At 40.4% G+C, this 24,231-nt stretch overlaps 1 protein-coding gene across 3 annotated transcripts in view; it reads right to left on the reverse strand.

Annotated features, from left to right (window-relative positions):
- Positions 1 to 21,962, reverse strand: part of disp1 (dispatched homolog 1 (Drosophila)) — a 166,995-nt gene extending 145,033 nt beyond the window's left edge. For 2 of the 3 annotated variants that reach the window (XM_049590637.1, XM_049590638.1), the window contains exons 1-2: positions 21,804 to 21,962; positions 15,332 to 15,404 (exon numbers count right to left, since the gene is read on the reverse strand). The gene's annotated coding sequence lies outside the window, so the exon portion shown is untranslated. Of the gene's footprint in view, positions 1 to 6,821; positions 6,840 to 15,331; positions 15,405 to 21,803 lie in introns of those variants that run through there. The other variant, XM_049590639.1, reaches the window with a different exon arrangement.
- Between the last annotated feature and the right edge of the window lie 2,269 nt (positions 21,963 to 24,231).

Consider the following 24,231-nt stretch of genomic DNA (forward strand, 5'->3'; position numbering starts at 1 on the left):
GGGCATCCGGGTGAGAGGGTCAATCCGTGGTCTCGTACCGGGCTGCTCTGTGTTCCTTGGCGCACAGAGTGAGGGAGAGGAGAGGAGATCAGCTCGACCAGCGAGGGAAATCCGTAGGCCTAAAATGCGTCTAACTGTGCACAGTAACTCTTTCTAAAGCGTTCGCCACGTGGGACGAGTTGCTAAGCTTTAGGAACAGTTGTGGGTACTTCTATTAGCTATGAGGATCACAGCCAGAAGCGTTTCCCTCAGGTACGCTCTGTGATGATATACCCCGGCGTGACGTCACCGGTGCGGGGTTGGCCGTGGCGGATTTCACCCAATGGGAGCTGTGTATTTCAGGGGACCTCTGCTGGTCAGCTGGGGTGCTGTGTTGGGGTTGAATCAGCTGATTCACACAGAGAAAGGGGGTTGACTGATTCCTTTGTTCTTTTGGGCGCCAACATGTGGTCTCAGGCTTTGATTGTTACATGTAGGCCCAAAAGTTTATGGATAAAGTGTAGGCCTTTGTTATAAATCCTTGTACGGCACAACAAACCCATTACGCTCTTATACTCGGTTCCTGCGCAACCCTTTCTTTTCTTACGATCAAAATTATTCTAAACTTGTTAGTTTTGCTCAGCAATAGTTTTCTTTCTTTTTGTCTGTGCCTTCAGTAACATTATACCTGAAGCGACAAAGGCAGACGACTGCAACAATTTTTTATACGTGTTAATATTAACTGTGATAATAACATCAAACAGCCGACGAGATTGTTTTCAACCTTATTGTAAGCAAGTAGCCACAGCTTAATAGATAAGCTACTACTCGACCTGCAACTCCATCAAAGATTCATTGGGTCCAGTGGCTGTCAGCCACCTGCCAAAGTGTCCTCAAAGCAGTGGTTCCTTTGCCAAACCAAGAAACTTTCTGCAGCCTAAGATAACCGACGTTTGAGGACCACGTGAAGGAAGTCAGGCTCAGGCTCAACCGCCTCTCCGCCACTGTGTTCCAGCCGGCTTCATTCTGCTGGGAAGCCCAGGAGCCGTAAAGTGACAGTCCGGGGTCCTCTGAGAAACGTCCGCCTCAGTCAACGCTGCTAAAAGTAGGTAAAACTCCTCTCACCTGATGTAGCTGCTGTGCTGTGATAAAAGTTGATGTCGAATAGGAGACTTAGTTATTCTGATCTTAATTTAGGTTTCATTAGGTAAATGGTTTTGTGCATCCCTGCGTCCCCAATTTATCTATAGTCACATACTCTCCCACTATCGCCAAACTGAATAGCTGACAAAAGTGTTACCTCTTGCCTTAATCCATTTATACATATGGTTGATTTTGTGTACATTTCATATCATCCTCATATACTATTCATTTACTCAGTTGTTAAACATTTAGGCTCAGTTCATAGGGACTTGGGTTGGGAACCGGCGGGTCGTCTGTTCAAGTCCCCATCCAGACCAAAATATGGAGCGTGGACTGATAGCTGGAGAGGTGCCAGTTCACCTCCTGGGCACTGCCAACCACCCAACCACTTGGAGCGCCTGTCATGGGCAGCCCACTCTGACATCTCTCCACTTAGTGCATGTATAGGTCCAGTTTGTGCATGTGTATGTTCGGACCTGTGTGTAATTGACAATAGAGTGAAAAATTTAATTTCCCCTCGGGGATTAATAAAGTATATATATATATATATATATATATATATACACATAAATATAAAAGTTGTTGTCTGTGGATATTTCTTTTGATCAGGAACTAACATCACTGTATAGAGAATTCATCACCCAGGTATTGAGATTGATTCATGATTGATAAGTGTACTGACGAATTAATAATTAATTTGATTAGTTTCTTCCCTCCATCAGAGGGTGGTGCCCCTAAATTTATGACGAGTGCAAACATTTTCTAAAGGTATTGCTCCTACAAGGGCTTATTTGTTGGTCGCTTATTTGTTAAATATCATATGAACTGTTGTATGAGGACAGGCTGCTGGTTTACATACGTCTCTTTTGCCATGTGCATTTAAAAAAAATATTTTTGAGCCACATGGCATAATGTGACTACTCTAATTCCACTGTTTGACTACTACAAAAATTGGCTTTAAAGCCTGTTGCATTTCCGGGGGGAAGTCATCATGTTGTCATCTGGATTCATCGTCTGGAAGCCAATGTCTGTACAAAGTTTTGTGCATGTCCATCCAGTAGATGTTGGGATGTTTGAATGGATAAATAGAAACCTTAATGTGGATAAAAACTATTTCAGTGTGGACAAAAGTGTTGGGCTGACCAGCACTATCGGAGCCATATCACTAGCAAGTTTTAAAAAAATAATAGACCATCAGTTAAACAAGAAACTACTATTTCATTTGATTTTTATTTGCTGTACTAAATAACTGCAAATGTTGCTGTTGTATGAATCATTGTGATTACAAATAAGGTCATGCATCATTACAGCCAGAAACACTTAGATTAAGTCCATATGTCCACAAAAATAACACCAACTATGTTTTAAAACAGGATCACAGGAGTCAGTGTGGCTGGTCATGATTACTATATCCACCTGGCATTCCTACTGATAATCTATGCCAAAAGGTTATTTACTAATCCTTCAAAGTTTTAATTTGCATCCCAGGTGCACAGTGTGACAACAGCCATGTAAAAACCCAGTGTGCCACACTATGCACTGTGCGCTTGAGTGGAGTTGCTCTCTGAGCCTTGATCACTAAATTAGCACCCATAGAGTAACAGTACAGGGTGCAACATTCACAGAACTCCATACCTCGTGATGGCAACTTCAGCCCTCTGTGTTGCCTCAACAAGCTGTCCATTTATTAAAACCTTGAGGTCCGTTTTGCATACAGGCCTCAGTGAGGAAGAATAAGGTTGATTCAGGGGTAACTGAGCCCCTGACTGGAAGCCACATGAGCCAAATATGATTCGACAAGGCCCAGAGCTTCAGGGTCAGGCCACAGCAACGAACATGTGTCCCTAGGAGGGAAGGCCTCCTTGCTCCCTCAGCCGGTCAAAATTCTCCAGTTTGTGCAACAAATCCTAATGAGGCTGTTCTCTGTGGGGGGGGAACCAGGGCCCTGTCTGTGGGGATTTGTCTGAAGAGCTATACAAACGAGGAAAGATTCAGTGAAGCAGCTCACTCGCTTACACTCTCACTCTCTGTCTCACACACACAAACCAAGACTGATGAGGTGAGGGAAGCCAAATGGTGTTCTGCAGGCTGAGGCATGGCAAGGGATTAAAAATGTGTCCACCCAGAAAATCAAGGCAGAAAATATCAACCAGAAAATACAGGCTGAATGATAGCCCATGACAAAATGTATATTTGGTTAAGCTACTGGCAGTAGGTTAGGAAAGCACAAGTCCACTCAAATAGTCAGGTAATCCACAATGTAAGCCTGCGGTTTGGGCAGTAATTCATGTGCAGATCAAATTACTTGAATTTTACTGCTGAAACAACAAATAGGCTGAGCCTTGCAATGTAGAAAAGAAGAAAATAACTCTAAGTGGAATAATATCATTTCTGACAAAAAACAATATTACTGCTTTGTGAATGTATGCCTCCACAAACCCATCAAGTTGCACTTACAGTTCACTGTGACTGTGAAAAACATGGATGCTTCACACACATCTTCACCACAGCAGCAAAGAAAATCTACACAATAAGCACAGTTTCAAGTTGGGTACCCAAGATCCGTGTCACTTTCAGTGCCTGACCAAACGTCTCCCCTTCTGTTCCTGTGATATGACGTTGAGTAATGGCCAGAAAAGAGTTATATGCAGAACTTTATGATGTCACAGTGAAGTTGACCTTTGACTCTGTGGATATTAAATGTCATCACTACATTATTATATCCCAATGGATATTTGTGTGAAATTTAGCCATAATTAGAGTATGAATTCTTGAGTTACAGTCAAAACCATGTTTTCTGAGGTCACAGTAACCTTGACCTCTGACCAGTATATTCTAATTAATTCATCCTTGAGTCCAAGTGGACGTTAGTGCCAGATTTGAGGAAATTCCGTCTTGGTGTTGTTGTCTATTAACGAGAAAGGTCATGGTGATCTTGAGTTTTGACTACCAAATTCTAATCAGTTTATTGTTGAGTCCAAGTGAACGTTTGTGCTAAATTTGAAAAAAATATTCTCCAAAGGTGTTCTCGAGATATTGCATTTACAAGAATGAGACAGACGAGGTCACACTGATCACAAAAATCTAAACAGTTGGGGTGCCAAGTAGCTCACCTGGTAGAGAAGGTGCCCCATGTACAATGACTGCGTCCATGGCTCAGCAGCCACAGGTTCAATTCCAACCTGCAGCCCTTCATTGCATGTCATCCCTCGCTTTCTCCCCCTTCACGCTCCCACTGTCCTATCCAATAAAGCCCAAAATATAATCTAAATAAAAAAAAATTTAACAGGTCATCATTCAATCCAAGTGGACACTGGTGCCAAATTTGAAGGAACTTCCTCAAGGTGTTCTTGAGATATTGCATTCAGGAGAATGGGATGGATGGACAGCAAACCCAAAAACATAATGCCTCTGACCACGGCTATCGTTGGCACAGAGGCATAAAAATTGGACATAAATGTCAAAATCAAATATGGAAGTTTCCATCTGGGGTTGATATTCCTACAAACTCAATACAGGCCAATATAACTTACTGAGAAGAGATGACAGGACAAAAAGGTCAATGTTCAAAGACATTCCCAGGTTTCTGATTTGTTTTTGGGGGTCAGTCCACCTGAACCACATTAATTCATTTTCCCTTTCTGTGCCTCTTCCTCAGGAAACTGGGAAGGTAATGCTTTGTAACAAAGCTTAGTTTAAAAGTCAGATTGCCATATATTACAATGATACACTCTGACAACTCTATTGACCACAGTCCACTTTTTTCCAAGGGTGGTGGTGGTGGTGGGGGGAGTTGAATAAAAGAATGGCACTAATATGCAACACCTGTTCCTTTTCGGCATCCGTCACTATATCAAATATACAAACAGTGACAGCTGTGGTGCAGGCAGTGATATGGTAAGGCTCTAGACCTGTGTGATGCAAAACACAGAGACAGGGCTTGTTTCTCAAGCCCCTCTTCCTACACGGGGCCCTCTCTAGGTCAAAGAGCTGAAAGCAGAGTGTAGTGGCCAGAGCCTGTAATATTTCACATATGCTTTTTGAGGAGCACCAGGCACTATCAATGTCTTTAATCTAAAGCCCGGGAACCAAAGGCAAAGGGCCTATCAGGCAGCCTGCTTTCAATTAAGAGCTCCATAAAGACACTGAGATAGGAGTTGATGTGATGGATGGCATGCCATGATAGGATCCATGCCTCTGTCTGCTGAGGCTCAAGTTTGCTTGGCGGGATCAGCAACATGCCAGAGACGCACCCCAGACTTAAGTCTAGCTACAATCAAAGATGGGCCGTAATCAAGGAGGTATTAGAGGGATCTGGCTTGAGCATTTACTATTTGCCTGTACACTTCTTCATACCTGGGTGGCATCATAACTGATTTAAAACTAGAACTGCCACCTCAGTTACTACTGCCACAGTAGTATGTTTCAGCAAACCAGTGAAGTTGCAGTTACTGTTTAAGTTCACGTCTCTGAAAACATAGATGCGTCATACACATCTTCCCCTGAGCAGTACAGAAGATCTATACAGTGAGCGCAGTTTCAAGGTGGGAGCCCAAGATTAGTGTCACCGATTCAGTATCAGACCAAATGTCTCCCCTTCTGTTCCTGAGATATGATATACATATAGATATGAGAGATATGACTTTTTTTAGGGAGAAACTTCTTGTATGAAGCTAACTTCTAGCTTCACAAGAGGGTTCGCAAAAGGGTTCCTGGTTCGAACCCATGGTGGGGGGGTTCGAGTTTGCATGTGGAGCTTGCATGTTCTCCTTGTGTCAGCGGGGGGTTTTCTCCAGGTACTCCGACTTCCTCCCACAATCCAAAGACATACAAGTTAGGTTACTTGGTGACCTTAAATTGCCCGTCCATGTGAATGTGAGTGTGAATGGTTGCCTGTCTCTATATATTAGCCCTGTGATAGTCTGGCAGCCTGTCCAGGGTGTACCCCTCCTCTCGCCCAATGTCAGCTGGGATAGGCTCCATGCCCCCCGCGTTCCTTTATGCCTGATTCGCACTACGTGACAATCCTGTCCGTTCTGACAGTCAATATGTCAGATTACACAATTGTGCAATCATAAAATCGTGCCATGACTTGGCCAACAGACATGACACACTACACAGTGGTCCACACCAATTATCCCCCATCTTTCACGACATGTGTGATGTGATCAGGTTATTCTTGTCCTATTTTTATTATTATTACTATTATTTCAGTCACTGTGTCTGTTCATGTGCCAGCTGAAATGTTGTAGTAATGTAAAAAAGCACCACCAGATGGCAGGAGCTACATTTCAAGTACTGTACGCAAACATGAAAGTCACCGAATCCTCCATAACAAGTTCCTGCAAATGTTTCACAATAAAAGCCTATTTAGAAAATGAAGGGGATTCTTTCAACCAAAGTTATGAGGGGCTTTTAATTTGACACAGAGACAGGAAGTGTTGAGTTTGAAATGACGGCGCAATGCATTAACTTTATCAAGGCAAACCGGAGTGGATCAAAAGTAAAAATATTAAATACAGAGGGAATGATAAATAATGGCCCGTTTACAATGTAGCCTTTTTCAAATGAAGCTGTAGCCTCTGCAGTTGTGGTAAGTAAAAGCCCCACCACTATTTTTTTATTTTCTTACTTTATGTCCTTCTCCATTATAAAGAAATAACATTCTTTGCTAGCTTGATGCTAATGGCAATACTCACCGAGTTGCTTAAGTGGTTCTGCTGTTCCACGCCATAATTTTTGTGTGGTAACGTCCTTAGAGGAAATATATAGAGGAATATATAAAACCTTGGGGTGTTATTGTCATACAGTTGTCCACGGCAGCAGATTGCTCTGTGCTCCTAATGATCAAAGTAACAAAAAAAAAGATGTTTTACATGTGAAAGGTTAAATTAAACTTTAATACATTTGTGACTGAATTTGTGCTCATTCAAACGCAGTGTAATGAAGGGCTGAATGACTTTAAAGCAGTATAACATTGGGATTGGTATTGGCCATCAGCCAAATTGTTATTTTAAAAAACTGGTATCAGTATCAGAATTTCACAATTGTTGCATCCCCAGAGATAATTCTTATGCTAGGGGCTGGATTTCCTCTAAATTTCCACTAAACTACACTGTATGCTTGTGTGTGTGTGTGTGTGTGTGTGTGTGTGTGTGTGTCATGAAGGAAGTTAGTAGACAAATCTAGTATCAGCAGTCAGGAGTCAAAACAACATTCATCCGGTGATTCAGACACTTAGCTTTAGTTTTTCAGATTATAGACGATGTGAAACTCACTTACACACCATATTTTTTGCCTTAGTAATTGGTTTATTTGTCCTCTCCACCCCCTGGGTTTGAAGAAATGTGACATGCAAGGGCACACAAAGTGCAGCTATTTAAGGTCAACCTTTCAACACTGCTCTTTTCCACTTCTTTTTTGATTTACGGTTTTGGCATCTCCATCTGAACTCCGCTTGTTTGTTCTGCATTTCAGAACTGAAAGATATAATTCAAAACAGGACAGGCTGCACCAAATTTGAATTGCAGTAATATAACATTTTGTGTTATAATATCCAATTTCTCAGTAAATTAAATTTAATTTCAGTAGCAATTACAATATCATAACTTCAATTATTTACAGGTAGTATTTTTATGTAAAGTGAACCGAATTTCAAGGTTAAGTGAGTATCTAAAACTACAGTCAAATATATCCCAAAGACCACTGTATAAAACTTTAGGCTGAAGGTGAATTCAGCAAAAAAGTAGCATGTTACTTGGTTCTAGGTCAAGGCTGAGACTAAAAGGACTCCGAATACAATCGAATGCTCCAGAATTACCACTGAACGGACCTTTATTGTGAAACTGTTTTTTGAACAAAGCAGGTGCTCTGTAAACCAAACAGCAGTAAAAAAACAAAAAAAAAACCAAATAAAAAACAGACAGAATAGCTGGTGAACACAGCGGAGCATTTTGCAGCTAAAGAGACAGATATTTCCCCTCAGGAGTTGGTAGAGACAAAAAACAGTGCTAAAGAGAGTGAATATTGGAGGTACACTCATCACCTGCCCAGAAACACAACCACTGGTTTGCTAACATGCAACATATCAACTCAAATGCTGTGTTAATGTTGTGTTTACAACTTGTTTCCACCGCCCCCAAGTGACCATGTGGTTATTGTAGGGTTCAAATATGGACTTAAGGCTCAAACAGGGGGCAGCTGTGGCTCAGAAGGTACAGCGGGTTGTCCACCAATCTGCAGATTAGCAGTTTAATCCCCAGCTCCCCCGTTTCGTCATGAAGTATCCTCAGGCAAGATACTGAACCTCAAATCAGTGTGGGAGTGCATGTGATTTTTCAAAAACTGAGTAGGCATCTTGTGCAGCCTCGGCCACCAGTATATAAATGTGAGAGTGAACGGGTGTACATTCACCATACACACGACACATATTTTATTTCATTTCACTTGGAAAAGTCGTGTGCTAAGTACTACTCTTGTGCCAACTTTAAAGGGTTCGGAGGCAGGTTGCACCTGACGTTGCTAAGTGACCATACCCAGCAAAGTATCATAGCCTACTTACCAGAAATTCTGAGAGTGTAGCTGAGATTCTTCCAGGTGTTGTTTTTAAATGTATACCAAAATAAGCTTATAAAACTCCGGGTAGCCCTGCACTAAAATATCACCTTCTCCATATTTACAACAGATTTCCTTATCACCTGACATGCACTGTTTGCTGTTGCGTTCCAAAAGTTGTACCTCATTTGGGCCATTCACATGCTGTGCTTTTTATGCCATCAAATCCATTGTTTTCAATGTAGACATAGTTTTTGTATGTGACAACTGCACCCTGGGATGAACATAGTTTAACTTTTTAAAATGCAGTAACTCACACCGCATGTCATGTGACAGGGAACAGACTTACATAGCCTGTAGATTTGTTACCTTTTCTATCAGGTCCTGATAAAATGAAGAAGTTGATCATTTGATTTTTATTGCAAGATTACCTAAAGCTTAACATCTGTTGATATTTTAGGCTTAATGCACACTTCAAAAATAATGCCTGAAAGAAGATTGGCTTTGGGGCGTCGATAGCTTAGTGGATAGTGCCAGTGCCAGAGGTGATGCCTTGCTGCAGCGGTCGCGAGTTCGACTCCGGCTTGCAACCCTTTGCTGCATGTCGTCCCCCCACTCTCTCTGTCTCCCCACTTCACACTGTCCTGTATATTAAAAGCCATAAAGCCCAAAAAAATAATCTTTAAAAACTCACTTAGCTTATTTAAGACACATCCTGCCTCAACACCACTTCTTCTTGAAGTCAAGGAAGGATCCTTAAATGGCTGAATTCCAAGGAGGCTGCATCATCAAGTCCTGCCCAAGGACTGTTCCAGTGTCAAGGATCCTTTTAATTCTACCGAGGACCGAGTCCTTCCTTCAGAGAATTTTCAAGAATACATGTGTGTATCCTCAACGGGCATGAAGTACAAATTCAAATTCTTTGAGATGATTAAGATGATGATTAAGATGATTTGCTGGAATTGAAGGTGGAACCTCTTCAGTGATGCACACCTGGGCACCTGTTTCAATGTGTGTTTACTGAATACAGGTAAGGAGTCTTGCCTAGCCTCTGTAGGACCCTACTTGAAAGAACCTGTCCTACCAAGGAAGTATCCTTGACTTTGAGAAGCACTAGCTGTGAGTAGGCACACGAGAAGCAGCCAGCACTCGACCTCGTGTTTTCCAAGCGGTTAATTGTGCGGCATGTGTACCAGCCCTTTATATCAGGGCACAGCCGTCGCACCCCTAAAAAAAAGGCTTTGTAAACACAAAAACACACACGCGCTATGATGGCACTTTTGAGCACACTGTCTGTGTGTTAACATTGAAAACAATGGATTTGAGGGCATAAAATAACACAGGCCCAACACCAAAGAGGCTGATAGCCTATTTTTGACAGATCTTCTCACAGAATAGTTGGACTGCTCTCCCATGAAAAGACAAAAACTTTGAAATTTGAGTCTCAGGTTGGATTTCATCCCCACTGAGAGCAAAATATTTATCTCAGACTAATCTTAATCCATGTCCCTGACAGGCCAGATAGTGACAGGCTCTGTCTCCTCAGAGCTGGGAGAACATCTCCTTCTCTCAGAGATCTATAGTGCATCAAGCCAGCCAGCCTGTCAGCACCAGAGGTCACAAATCCATACTGTGTAGCAGCCTGAAGTCTCTACAAAGACAGACAGAGATTAGGCATGCTGGTGCCACAGGGTTCGCGAGATCCACCAGTGTCTCCATCCTTCAGCTCAACATCAAAGAATGCAGTGCAACAGTTTGAATTATAGATAGCAAGTGTGCAGTCAGGCCTCCGGTGGCAACAAGCTCCTGGCCCGATTAACCCCTGTGCCACCCCAAGGAGAGAAAGCACAGGATACAGCTCACTGCAAGGCGGTATAAATTACAGTGCCAACAACTGCACACCAGCAGCAGGACAAAAGGTCCATCAGGTCAACAGGTCAACAGGTCATTGGAGTTTATTCAGTTTGTTTAACCTCTGCCCATCATTTGTGCTTCTATTATTAATTTAGATTGAAATGGAACTAAATGTCTTTCTTTTCAACTGTATTCAATTCAATTTTATTCATAAAGCCCAATATTACAAATCACAATTTGCCTCACAGGGCTTTACAGCATACAATATCCTTCTGTGCTTAGGACCCTCACAGCAGATAAGGAAAAACTCCCAAAAAAAAAAAAAACGGGAAAAATGGGAGAAACCTCAGAAAGAGCAATTGAGGAGGGATCCCTCTTTCGGGATGGACATACATGCAATAGATGTCGTGTGTAGAGCACAAATGAACATTATAGCTGCTGCACAGCGATGGGTCGGGTCCGGGCTATTTTTGGCAAATTTAGGCAATTCTGAGCAACAAACAGGAGAATAGGAAGACAAGACAGTTGACAACAATGTTCATTTTGGACCACTTCAGGCTTGAACCCACAACTTCTGGAACCAAAGACTGTCATCTATCACTCTGAGCTAATTGGCAAGTGGCAATACAACAGTGGCTTCACAAATTGAGTAAGCCATTCACTGTTGTGCAGGCAGATTTGAAACCACTGTAAAAAAATTCAGTTATCAAGACAAAAATCTGAAAATACACATATTGCAGTATGGAGATGTTGGTAATTTGTTTTTAAAAGTGACTGATTTGCTCCATAAGTGAATAACTGATGTTTAGCTATGTCATTATTGCATTGACTCCAATTGTTCACATGAAAGAAAAATTTAAAATGCTGTGAAAAAAATCAGTTTTTGAGGCTCAATTTTTGATAAATCAAAGGAGGAGAGAGGAAATAGGTTTAAGAAGTTTTACAGTATTTGAAAAAAAACTGAGTGATGTACTTCATATTTTTTAATAGGTTTAAATGTACAAAAGTTTCTTCAATATTGGGGCTACAGTTTGATTAAAGTGTGAAGTTCTAGCAGGTTGATTTGTTATGAATTTTCAATGTTTTCAAGTTTAGATGCTTGCTGTAGCGCCACCATCAGGACTATTGGCTTGGGTTTACAGCTGAGGTAATCTGGCATGAGACTGGACCTTTGTGCAAAATTTGGTTAGCTTTTGCCCATGGTCCAGTCCAAGCTATTTGTTTTTATTTAATTTAGAGGCTTGCTGTGATGCCACCATCAGGACAATTGTCTTGTGTTTCATGTTGAGGACATCTGACATTTTGATTTGTCATCATCATCATCACCCTTGCTGGGTCTCGAACCCACAACCCCTGACACCAAGAACCAGCTCCTAACTCACTGAGCTAATTGGCTGGAGGTGAGACCTGCTGTGTAGCTTCATTTGTCGACTCAGGGAGTCACTGTCCGGGCAGCTCTTGTCAAGACAGATTTCAAAAATGGTCAAAATGTCAGAAATTCTGTTACCTGAACAAAAATCTGATAATACATAAATTGCATCTTGACAGCATGGAAATGTTGGTGATTTGTTTTTAACTAAGTAACTAACTAACTAATTAAGTGTTTTGCTTCGTAAGAGAAAATCTGATGTTTAAAAATGCCACTCTTACATTGACTCCAGTTGTTCCTATGAGAGCAGAATTCAAAATGTTCTCAAAAATTCAGTTTTTGAGATAAAATTCTGATATTTGCCAAACTTCATCAACCATGACTCCAAAATATTCTCAATTTTTTTCAGGAAGATTGAAAATGTATGTAGCAAGAATTTGATAGTATATGTTTACAGTACTGTTTACAGTCAAACATTTTGATGCACTGTAGGCTTAATTTTTGATAAATCAAAAATCCGAGAAACAAGTTTTGTGGAGAACAGTCTGAAGATGCTCTCTAGCAAGTTTGGTGACAATTGAGCAAAAATTGTGGGAGGAGATAGGTTTTATAAGTTTTACAGTTTTTGAAAAAAACTGAGTGATGGACTTAATAATTTGTAATGAGTTTAAGTGGACTAAAGTTTCAGCAGTATTGGGGCTACAGTTTGGTGAAAGTTTCAAAACTGTAGCATGTACTGTTGATTTTGTAGGTATTTTTTAAAGATTTTTAAATTTAAACGCTTATTGTGCCCCCCCCAGGAGGAATATTAATATTATTAATAATAATAATAATAATAATAATATGTCCTTGGAATTAAGTAAATCTGGCATGGGGCCGGACATTTCTGTAAAGTTTGGTGAGTTTTCGCCCTTGGGAAGTATGACTTCCTCAGAAGAAAGAAAGAAAGAATTCCTAGGAATACAATAGTGTCCTGGCAGCTTAGCTGCCCGGACCCTAATAATAGATGTAAAGTGATCCATATGACAAAATGATACGTTAAGAGAGAGGGAGACAGAGAGAGAAAGTGACTCATGTCTCTCTCTGTCTGTCTCATTAACAGGGTTTCCAACACAGTCATTTATTTGTGGCAGCACGCCACGATTAAAACATCTGCCACCACAAATAGATTTTCTGTTTTTGAAGCTGGACCGTTCCTTAAGGAGCACTACTGGAACACATATACATTTGGTTATTTATAGCACTACACTGTCAGTTCATTCTGCTGAGTTTAAAAGTCTTTGTTTCCTCGCAGCTGCTCCTCTCTGATCTGATCAGCTCTGAATGGCTTGACAGATCAATTATCCGCCAAGTCTCAAACTGCTGATGAGGAAAAAAAATAACTCATGGAGACCTCCACCTGTGCTGCATTCATGGGCCTACAAAACCTCCAAATTTAGAGAAGGGACACAGACTGACACATAGGGACAAACAGGCATAGTAGAAAAAAATGTGAACATGTGGCTACTGCCACACATTCACTCTAATTATGTGGGAAACACTGCTTATCATTTATAGTAAGATAAGACTTATTACTATGGGGTTGCGCCTTTTTCATTTTCATCTGTGAGGCTGATCAGTGTTTGATAGTACAAATGCAGGTGCAAACAGGTTTAGCTTTTCAGACAGGTCTAACATTTTTTACCTCTCTTTGTGACTCTAACAAACAAACAAAAAAAAAAGACTTTCCGTGCAACACTTCACTTTCCTTTACCGCCATTGCTCAGGGAACATTTCCCTCAACTAAATGCCAATGGTTACAATGGGGAAACATTATGGCACATTATCAACAGATGGACAAAAGACGATTCAGACCAGGCTATTAGAGTGCAGAGGACACATGGGATTCATTCTGAGATGAACACTGGTGTCGTCAGCAGAGGGTAATGGTGGAAAATAGATCAAAGGAAAACAAAGAAACACTGATAACAGATGTGTATACGGAAAATAACATTTTGTGTTAATTGTTAATGGCAAAATCCAACACAAAAAAGGACAGCTTTTTCCAAAGGGGATGTATTCTAGCAGACAAATCAAGGCTACCAGTAAATGGTAAATAGAGACATCATAAATGCTTCCTGCATCAATACTATATAAAACTCTGGATTTTGTTTTCAACTTAGTTTTTGCTGAATGGCACAAAGACAGCATAAAGACCGATTTAGAAACAGAAAGGCTGGCTTGCAAAAAGACAGTGCAATGGAAAACGTTGCCCAGATGGAGATAGGCCAAAAAATGAGACGGCGAGCAGCTGTTAAAGCCAGCTGTCCAGGCCAGTTGTTCATGAGGTCTGGGAGGCCAGGATGGAGGGATTCAGAGACATTTCGGAAAGGGGTGTGCAGGGTTTTGAGTGTGTGTATGTTGGGGCGGGGGGTTATAACAAGCAGACAGAGATGGTGAGGGTTGACAGGGAGGGAGGAAAGTGAAAATAGTTTTCACTACAGCAATCTCAAGAAGTAGATTTTGGAGTGGGACACATTTATCTGTCAAAATCAGTAGGCCAGACTTGCAGTTTCTCTTTAAAATGCAGAAATTGTACTGATAACTGCTCTAGGGCTGCGACTAACGATTATTTTCAAATTGATCAATTGGTTGTTTGGACTATGTTTCCCACAGCTCAAGACGACTCTCTAAAATTTCTTCTTTTGTCCACAACCCAAACAAATCCAGTTTACTGTCATAGAGGAGTAAAGAAAGAGTAAAATTTTCACATTTAAGAAACTAAAATCTGAGAATTTTAATTTTTTTTCCTAAACAAAATCACTTAAACCTGTTAATAGATTAATTAATAGTTAATTTAATAGTTGACAACTAACCAATTATTCATCGCAGTTGTAAATTGCTCTAAAAACAAGTTCTAACACTTCCATAATGGCTAAAAGACTAAAATTACTTTCGAAGGAGGCTTTGGCCACAAAATATCATCTGTTACTGCTAATTTCATTCAACAGACGATGGGCTTCTGTGCATTTTCTAAGGCAACAACAGAGCTGTTTTAGTCTTAATACAGATAGAGTGCACCTATCTTGTGTTGTTGAAGGTAATTATAAGTCTACACAGTTATTCCATACCAAACATGCAATCACACCACGATGTCCCACAGAAGTGTCTGCTCAGTGTGGACTAGTGGGGCTGATGGTGGGAATAAAAAGCACAGGACTGCCCCCTAGTGGCTTTTTAAATACATGCAACTAATACATGCAACTAGAGGAGGATCACAAATAGCCCAGCTTCAATGTAAGTACAGATGGGTGGCTGTAATTTACTTGTGTTTAAACTGACAAATGCATACAGTATTTTGCTGATGTGTGATATTCTAATGCTCTCACACATTTTGGAAAAAAAAGGAATTAAGTGTCATTGATGTGTAATTGTGTGTGTGAATTAACTTACTGTTAATTCTTTGGATGAACTCGGTTTGTGTTTGCTCGTTCCTGACAGCTCACCTGCCAGCCTCCAAGGAACTCTGATAAGAGAAAAAACATTAACAAATCACTGAAAAACACTGAAAAAGTTGCAATGTGTATGGAAGCCCTGAGAAGCAAGTGAGGGAAAAACCAGTTCATGTAATCTATTTTCTAAGTCTGCTCTAAATTGTTATCTTTCCAGTGTTTATGACCTTGGAGCAGGTTAAAAAAATGAAATAAGGTTTTGCCAGGATAATCTTTCAAAGTTCCATAAAAAAATTTAATCCATGAAACAGTTAAGACAAAAAGGTTTTCCAGATTTTCTAAAATACTTTTTAGTTTTTTAACTTAATTTTTTCATTAGCTTTTGTTTTTTTCACTTGCTAGCTAGCGGGCTGACGGCTAATAGTAGTATACCTAATGCCAACAGCAGATTAGCACCAATTAAAACACATTTCCAGTCATAAGAAAGACATTAGCATAATTATAGCCTACATTACGTTTTAAATCTATCTGTACAGCTTTAACCTGGTGGGGACAAGTCACAGGGGTCAGCAAGTGAAGATGAAAAACAGCCTACAATTGAAGATTTAAAATATATGTTTATATCAAAGACATAAAGACATGATTGTAAGCTAGATGCAGATGGCGTTTGGTGATTTGCACTTAAAAAAGGTGTGAGGGGTCAAAATACAGTCACTTTTAAATTTCAGACTTCTATTTGAATCTTTGGTCCAACGGTGTTCAATGGCTTTATTTCAACAATATAAACAGATGTTGTACATTTAAACACAGCCACTGAAATACTGTTAAAACACATTCAGACTATATGCAGCCTATCAAAAAAAAAACAACACTTTAATTCTGTAGCTGCACCACGATCCTGCTTATCATAAATAATCTCCAATTTTATAGGAATTATGTTCCATTAATGCAACCAATCACATCATGAGTGATAGAGATAATTACTCCTGCAGAGACCTACTGATTTCTACAATTTAAACCAGATATTTTTTTTATTTCAAATCATATTATTTCTATGATTAAAACTGAGATTACACATTATGTGCAACAAACATTTTAGTGGAGCTGCTCTAACAAACTGACAGCTGTCTTGTGTAAAGAGTCACACTGTTCCATATAAAAAAAGGAAGTCAAAGCATGCATATGAGGATATCTGTGTATAGAGATTAGGGCTGGCTTGATGCTGTGTGATATTTTAATATGAGGGCGAAAACTGCTGTTCAAAGAAATGAGTGACAACATATAAAAGTGGTAACTGCAGATCGTCCTGAGTAACAAATTAATGTCCAACCAGGATTTTGATTCTGACACCCAATAAACCTCCACTACTTAATGCGCTTCGATACACACTTTGACACAGACTGACTCAATGAGGACATGAAACAGTATGTCAGGCTCTGTCAGAGGGAGGAGGCAGAGAGAACAGGGTTTGGGTTGGCAAGAAAACCTGCCAGTAAACAGGTTAGATTCACAGAGTCAGTTAACACGGTAACTGACCCAGAGTTTAGGGTACCTCTTTCTGAAACAGAAAACCCAGAGTTTCTCTCATCTCAGGGTTTATGAACTCACTGACGCCCTGATCACACAGAGAGCGTTTTGCAGGTCACAAAACACGAGGCGCACCGCACTGCCTTCTTTGTTAGAACTGAATACCACTAATTTAAAAAAAAAAAACACCTACTGCACCTTCTGATTGTCACCAGGCAACCACCCCATCACCTCCTTACCCTAACCTTCCAGTGCAATCAATCTACCGTTTATTTTTGTTTTATTTCATTTCACAGTAATTAGTATCTAGTTCCTACATGTTCAGGCGGAGCATACTTGCTGTAGCTCTGGTTGAGGGTGAAAGGCTGTCAGCAAAGTTTGTTTGCCACAGGGAAATGTGGGTACATGAGACCCTAAAAAAGAGGGTGGATCATGGGGAGTGCCACCAGTTGGTCCAGGAGCTTCACTTCCATGATGACCGTTTACAGGCATATTTTAGGATGATTCGGGGGCAGTTTGACAACCTGCTGTCTTTCATCAGGCCTGTTATAACAAAAATGAATACAGGGAGTCCATTGGTCTTGCCGAGCAACTGAGCACCAGCAGTTTCTCCTTCACTGTTTACCAGCTGTAAACTTGTTGTGTCCACCACAGAAGGCCCGCCCTCAAATCATCCAATTGGACAATGGGAAAAATAAGGAGGTGACGTGGGGCAGTTTTTTCAACTCAAGGAGCTCAGAGCACTCCGCCAAAAACACCAGACGCCTAGAGCGCAGAAGCGTGAGGCGCATAGCAACACTAAAACAGCACACAAAAAGCTTCATTCTCATTAAAAACAATTAGAAAAAGCCGCCTCCAACTGCTAAAACACTTTCTGTGTGATCAGGGCTTAAACCCGTTTTCTTAAACAGGGCCCTGGGCTGACAAAACATTTCACAATAAAACATTTTGAATAGGCCTGTATGAAATTCTACACTTTCAGGATACTGAATGCTAACTAGGGCTGCCACGATTAGTCGACTAATCGATGACTAATCGACTATTAAAATAATCGGTGACTATTTTAGTAGTCGACTAATCGGTTTGAGTCATTTTTCATAGAAAAGTACTATAAAAGTACCCCAAAATACTCTTACTGCAGCTTCTTACGTTCAGATATTGGCAGCTTTACACACTCTCCCATGACAGTGAACTAATACCCTTTGGCGTGGGTATGAAACAAGACATTAGATGACGTAATTTGGGGTTTGGGCAAGACAGACTGACATTTTTCAACATTTTAACACATTTTTCGATGAAATGATTAGTTGACTAATCGAAGAAATAATCGACAGATTAGTCGACAATGAAAATAATCGTTAGTGGCAGCCCTAATGCTAAGTATATCGGGTCACTTGCATTTATAGAATGTGTGTGGACATGGGCTAAACATCACGCTAGAGCTGCAACAGTATGAGATTTTCATGGTACGATATCCACCTCAAAAATAATGCTGTTTCACGGTTTAACAATATTATCTTTTCAGTCAGAATGACCCTTAAAGGAATGAAAAGGGAAGGGTTATTGTTGGTTGAACAAATGTTTAATTACTATAATGGAAACCTGAGACCATTTTTTAATGGAAGTATGTGTAAAAAGTCTCCCCTTAGAAAATAACTAAAATAAAAGTGAGATTCAACATCCAGTTGCTTTTTTTTGCGATATTGAAGATAAGCAAATGTACACGGTATGATAACCATCAATTTATATATCCCAGTTATACCTTAAAACCAGTATATCACTACACAACTACATCACATTGTCACGTTAGCATCTTTATCAAGGAAATTGAGTGAGATACAGACACACATTAGCCATTAGAAATTAGTTATTTTGCACCCAGTGCTTGTACAGATATCCTGTTAAGATGATAATGTTATCTGGCAAATATAAGTCCAAATAGGAGTGAGGTAAACTACAATGTTAGTTCACATAAAGACTGCAAATCAGGAGGCTTCCCTCAGACCCAATCTATATTGCAATTCGAACCTATGTTATACTTGAACATGTGCAATATTATGCCCCGGTGAAGTGCACACTCCACAGTATGATGCAGATAAAGAAATCTTCAATTTACTTGCAGGATTGTGGCTATAACTATTGATGTGTCCACTTATCTTTATATAATACAAATAAAAGCAATAACTATGGGTTAATCAAGACTGTGTGGGCTAGCAGGATTCTTGTTGGGGTTCAGATGAGGCAATGAAAAGCTGCAGCAAAACTCCTCACGCTCCTAAAGTTTCAGAGCTGAAGCTGTGTTGAGGCCAAATATTTTCCTACAGTACAACCCACTGACCCAGTGCTCTTTGCCTTTCATTCTTCACTTCTGTTTCTAAACAGCTATGCAGATCAACAGCAGCTGGTCACGTTCATATGATGCTGAGAAGCTATAAGACGAGGATTAGCTTGCTAATGCTCGTGAGAGAAACTCTCACAACAAACTGACCCAGAGCTTAGGAATAAGTCCATATGCACATAGCATTAAACATCTTTTTGACTAAACTCTGAGGCTAACTTGACTGTTTACTACCATTAACTCAATGAGGTAGGCATTTGTTTAACGTTGATGTACATTATTGCGTTGTAATATGAGAATAAAGGGTTTATTCAATTGCATAAAGGTCATGGGGCGTATTCAAAGAGATCACTGTTGGGATCACAAAAACTGACTTCAATGTTTGCAATATAACTCCCCTAGAAGCCTGGGAATATCTAAATGTTATAACACTGTATCTACTAGAAAGTTTGAAATTGTATTATTTAGAGACTTGTTTCAGGGATGTGACTACACAAAAGAAAAAAAAATAATGGAATAAAAACAAGAAAAATTGAATTCGTGAAAAAACTAATTTAAACTGCCTTCAGGTATTAGACAAAAGAGAAGAAGTCAAGACAGCTATTTTCTGTTAAGAGACTGGAGAGACAGTAGGGAAGCTGAATAATATAAGAGCCTATGGGTTTAGGTAAGCTGTTACGCACTTAACAAAAATTATACTCAGCCCTCTTCTTTTTGCTCCCTTTTTTACAGGTTTTAAGTTTAAAATCTACGACTGTTTTCAGGTATTCAATAGATATGTTTCTCTTAAATTCTGCTCAGAAATTTGTTAAAATCTGTGTATCCGATAATCCATCCAACTGAGAGGTGTGGTACCATGCGCCGTCTCCAATGTTGTTTCTGTTAATTTGGCAGTACATCCAGCCAGCCTCACAACTAAGTGGGTTATGATGAAAAACTCCTGTCAGGTTTCTGACAATTTGTGCAGAAATTCTTCAATTGGACAAATAAATGGTTGCATCAGTTGTTCCCGTGGCTGGTCCCAGACAATCTTACCAGTGAAGATGCTGGATGTGAAGGTCCTGAGCTGGTGTGGTTACATGTGGTCTGCAGTTGTGAGGCTGGTTGGATGTATTGCCAAATTAACAGAAACAACATTGGAGACGGCGCATGGTAGTGAAATGAACGTTCAGTTCACGTGCAACAGTTTTGTTGGACATTCCTGCAGTCAGCATGCCAATGGCACACTCCCTCAGAACTTGTGACATTGTGGCATTCTGTTGTGTGATGAAACTGCACATTTTAAAGTGACCCAGCATCTTGATATGCCACACCAGTCAGATGGATGAATTATCTTAGGAAAGGATAAATGCTCACTTAAACAAATTTCAACAAATTTGCGACCAAAATTTTAGAGAAATACATCTATTGAGTGCATAATAAAAGTCTCAGATCACAACTTAAACTTGTCAAAAATGTGAGCAAGAACAAAAGTGCTGCGTTTAAATTTTTTTAAAGCCGATAGGGACTTGGCTTGGGAAGCGGAGGGCCGCCAGCTCAAGACCCCATACAGATGAAGTATGGAGTGTAGACTGGTAGCTGGAGAGGTGTTAGTCCACACCCTGGGTACTACTGAGGTGCCACTGAACCCCCAACTGCTCGAGGTGCCTGTCCAAGGAAGCCCCCTCTTCTGACATCTCTCCATTTAATGCATAGGTCCTGTTTCTGTGTGTGTATTTTGGGCTTGTGTGTAGCCTATATGACAACAGAGTGGGAAAAAAAAAGATTTCTCCTCATGTAGTACCTATTAAAATATTTCTTTGTCTTCTTCTAGATTATCTGAATTAGACAAGTAATTGTATAAGTCACATAGAGTTGACTGACACTGAAATTGGACTACCCTTCCCTGTGAACACATGCAGGTGTTCAAATAAAAGAGTTGAGCAACTCCTTTTCAAAAACAATGAGCTGGACCAATCTCTGTTGACAGTGAGCTGAGATTTTCTCGAACAATACAACCAAACAGCAGGAGAGTAGAGCACAGGAATGTTCTACACGATGGTAGTTTCTACATTTCCGACGAGAAATAAAATTGCCCTAATACTGATATCCATAAGATGCTGTTTCAGACATGTCTAAGCAAACTAATAATGCGCAAATTGAAATGTTATAGTTTACATTAGCACTACTCAATGTAGTTGCAGCTCAAACTAGCCACACGTTCGCATACGAACTAAATTCAAAGTGTTGGGTTGGAGGTTTTAACATTAGTTTGAGGCAGGAGGCTGTGTCAGTACAGATGACGTTATCATTATAGCTTCGGCCTTAACGTTATGTCAAATCACAGCAGACTCTATCAGCCCTGCTAGCGTTACCTTTAATGCCAAAGCTTCACTGTGAGAAGCCGAAACCTTAGGACACACTGTCTCATCATCACCGACCATACTTATCTTAATTTTACCACCAAAACAATCCAGCACTGAGGTTTACTCTCGCCAAGCTAGCTAAGTTCATGTTAGCTGAGTGACGCTGCTAGCCTCTGCCAGCTAACGTTAACCTCGCTGACCAAAACAGCTGGCTAAACAGCGGCTTCTCTGGGGATTCTCTCACAACCAAGCTGCGCACTCACCTGGGCACCCACCCGTCTGAGAGTAAACCACACGTTGAGCACTAATGTGTGATAAGAAAAGTATTCCTGCTCCTCTACTTTAGTTTTTGCCGGATGCTGATGAATCCACTATCCAAGCATCAAACCATGTTGGCTGAGCAGCTGCGCACTGAGTTCTTGTTTGCACTTCAGAGCCATCAGGAGATGTCTTAAATGTAGGGAACTTCTAAGGGCACTAGGAGGAAGCAATGTGCCATAAACTCTTACCCCCTAGTAGCCTATTTGGTAGTAGTGGTATTTGGTAGTAGTAGTAGTAGTAGCAGTAGTAGTAGTGGTAAATATTGTAGCAGGGGCGTAAATATAGTGCAGGCAGTGCGGTTGCGCTGGGGCCCATGCAGAAAAGTTGAAAGAAGAACAGGCACTTGCAAGTGTTTCATACTGCCACCTAAGAAATACAGCTTTGATCAAATAAGAACTCACATTAAATTAATAGTAGTGACATTTGCTATTCATGCATTAAAAAGGCAAACTTTTTTCTTTTTCTGTCTTTTTTCCACAACAACTATATATGCTTATTCTACATAAACTATTTAAAAAAAAAACTATAAATAAACAAAAAAAAAAAAAAAAATGAAGCAAATAATATACTTCCTATGGTATTTTGTAGTGATGGCCTCATGAAGCCTCATGAAGCATTTTCTTTATTTTATGAGCCCACTAGATGGTTTAAAGAGAGATGCTCAAAGAATAGCCATTCAGTGTGCTTTCAACCTTTGAACAAAAAGCGGTGGGCTCAGAAAAAAAAGAAAATGGCTCATGAGGCTTCATTCAGCCATCACTAGTATTTTGTCATGTACAGATAATAGACTGTAAAAATAATAGACATAGGTACCATGATGTCACCCTTTGGTTTGTGGTCTCTCGTTTTGTTTGTTTGTTTGTTTGTTTGTTTGTTTTTATTAAGATATTTTTTTGCCTTTAATGGACAGGACAGTTAAGTGTGAAAGGGGGGGGGGGGATGACATGCAGCAAAGGGCCACAGGCTGGACTCGAACCCCAGCCGCTGCGGCAACAGCCTTGTAGCCTACATGAGGCTCCTGCTCTATCCACTAAGCCCCATGGTCTCCTGGTTTAACCATATTTGGGTGAGAGGGTAGAGCTGTGGAGGAGCAAGGGGTGGATACGTCTGAGAAGAAGCTGAGGGCATTGAAAGCACCTGCCCTTATTTATGCGTAACTTTAAGACTTGATCAAATTTAAACACGTAAGTTACATATCAAAACTCATGTCCCATAAAGTCATCTCGAACAGGGCTAAAGACACCAAAAATGTTTGTTTGTTTGTTTTTTTGTACCAGGCTGTACACAAGTTTATTTATGCTGTCAATTTGGGCATTTTAACATAGGGGTCTATGGGCATTGACCCACTCTTGGAGCCAGCCTCAAGTGGACGTTAGAGGAACTGCAGCTTTCCGCAGTTCTCCTTTGGCTTAATTATTCTGCTTGGTACAGATATGCAAAAATGATTGCTGAGTACTATGTATGTTGATGTTGTCCAGTGTAAAGTCTCTATTTGACCATGTACTGACATGATACAGTACGGTATACAGTAGGTTTTTAGCACTGACACTAGGGCCGTTAAAAATAGCATGCACTGAGGCCCGTCGTTACAACATTGCACGACTGTATTGTAGTTTTTCTGGTAATTGTATTAGGAGCCTATCATTTTGCAGTATTGTTCTTTTAAGGGTCTGGATAAGTCAGTAAAAAATAAGAACATATGATACATTTGTGGCTAGGTATGAAAACATAGTGCAGTATAGATCAGCTTTAATGGTTGTCACATTGGTTGGTCGTCACATTCCTGGATCACAGATCCCCAGAGGGCGCTGTTAAAAAATGTTGGTACTGAAATTTTTGGAAAGAAGCTCAGAGGGGGCTGGGCTTCAAAGATGATTTTTATAATGGCAAAACAGTGTAACTGCAATTTCTGGGGTCAGTCACGTGATGCCATTGGGCCCACAAAGACGTAAATCAGTGGATACATTTTTTGGGCATCACAACCCCCACAGAATTTCTTGTTTTAATATCAGGATTGATCCATTTGGCATGATAATATTTGTACAGTCTAGAAGAGCCACAAGATTAAATAAGTTCACCACCCTTCAAGTTAGCAGAGTGCTAAACCAGAAGTCAGCTGCCTGGCTGGCAGATATTGGTCACTCCACTGTCAGCTGTGCTCAGCATCTGTACAGGGCCGTACACATGGTGAATGTTTTTTCAATGTAGACACGCAGCAGGCGCGCTCAAATGGCAGAGCAACGCCGTTGTGGAAACCATGCATTCCCAATCTATTTTTCAGGGCACAACGGCCGAGACCTGAGATAAATACAGTTCAGTGGTGCATTCCGAATCGCATACTTTTTCTTTTAACTTTTAGTATGTACTACA

Source organism: Epinephelus fuscoguttatus, linkage group LG11 (assembly GCF_011397635.1).
Source record: "Epinephelus fuscoguttatus linkage group LG11, E.fuscoguttatus.final_Chr_v1".
NCBI lineage: Eukaryota > Metazoa > Chordata > Actinopteri > Perciformes > Serranidae > Epinephelus > Epinephelus fuscoguttatus.